The sequence below is a fragment of the Charadrius vociferus genome, unplaced genomic scaffold (assembly GCF_000708025.1).
Source record: "Charadrius vociferus isolate BGI_N301 unplaced genomic scaffold, ASM70802v2 scaffold215, whole genome shotgun sequence".
NCBI lineage: Eukaryota > Metazoa > Chordata > Aves > Charadriiformes > Charadriidae > Charadrius > Charadrius vociferus.
The window spans coordinates 159661-161296 of record NW_009648532.1 but is presented as its reverse complement, the minus strand read 5'-3'; positions in this window follow the sequence as shown (position 1 = coordinate 161296).

The window sequence follows — 1636 nt, the reverse complement described above, 5'->3', positions numbered from 1 at the left end:
GGGAGTTGCTCTTGTCCGGTTCCAGGTGCAGAGCTGTGGCTGCACCGTCCGACCCGGGACTAGAGTGGGGCTGTGGGCGCTGAGCCCCGCAAATGGCCAAATGAGCCCAGGTTCTAGCCCCAAAACACAGCACTGACCCCGTCTGTGTGCCTGAGCCCAAACACACAGGGCTTGGTCTCTGCTTCGAGCCCCCAAAACACAGCACTTGGTCTCTGTTGCTGAGCCTTACACCTGGCCAAATGAGCCTCATTTCAGGCCCCAAAACGCAGCACTTGGTCTCTGTTTCTCAGCTCTAACACTGGCCAAATGAGCCTGGTTTCAAGCCCCCCAGACACAGCCCCTAGTTTTTCAGCCACTGCATGGTTTCAGAGCTCCAGTTCACAACACTGAGTCTCTGTTCCTGAGCGCACACAGGAGGAACTTGGTCTCTGCTTGAGTCCCCCAAAACGCAGCACTTAGTCTCTTTTCCTGAGCCCTCGCACTGGCCATGTGAGCCTGGGTTGAAGCACCCCCAAACGCAGCACTGAGCTGCTCTTTCTGAGCCCAAACACTGGCTTAGTGACCCTGCTTGCAAGACCCCAAAACGCAGGACTTGGTTTCTGAGCCCCCAAATGAGCCCGGTTTCTACGCTCCAAAACGCAGCACTTAGTCTCTGTTTCCCAGCTCTACGCCTGGCTGGTAGCCCCCAAAACGCAACACTTAGTCTCTCTTCTTTGTGAGCCCACACACACAAGACCTGGGCTCTGCTTCAGTCCCCCATAAGGCAGGACTTAGTCTCTCTGAGCCCTAAATGACTCTGGTTACAAGCCCCCCTCCACCTAAACAAGACTTTTTGGTTTTGAGCTGCAAAACAAAGGACTTAATCTCTGTATCTGGCCAAATGAGCCTCATTTCGACCCCCACAAAATGCAGCACTTAGTCTCTTGCTTTGTGAGCTAAATGTGCCTGGTTTCAAACCCCCAAAACACAGGATTTGGTCTCTGTGCCTCAGCTCTGACCCTTGCCCAAGGAGCCCGGTTTTGAGCCCTAAACATGCAGGACTTTGTCTTGTGTTTTGAGCCCTAAACTTGATCTGTTTTTCTCAGCTCCGACACTAGCCAAATGAGCCTCGTTTTAAGGCCCTCAAACACAGCACTCACTCTCCCTTTGTGAGCCCCAAAACTGACCAGGTGGGTCTGGGTCTAGTTTATGGCCCCCAAACATGCAGGACTTGGTCAGTCGCTCTTTCTGAGCCCCAAAACGCAGGAGGTGGTCTCTGTGCCCCAGACTTGACCGTGGGTCCCGGCTCCATGTGCCGGAGCCCCAAACCCGCTGGATTCAGGGGCTGTTGCTGTGCCTGGCTCTGGCTCTGGTTGGGGTTTAGCCCCAGTCGCAGCCGCTCGCTCGCTCCCCCCACCACACACCGGTAGGGTCGCGAGAAGGGGGAGAAAAAAGGGAAAAAAACTCGTAGGTTGAGTTAAAGACAGTTTAATGGCACAGTGACAGAAAAGAAAACAATAACAATAACAGCGGCGCGAGGCCATACACAGTACAGTGACACGACACACGTGGCTGTCGCCACCCGGTGACCGGTCGCCCGTCCCGTCCCTCCCCCGGCCCCCCCGTGTCTGTCCCGGCCCCGGGGGGGGACGTGGCG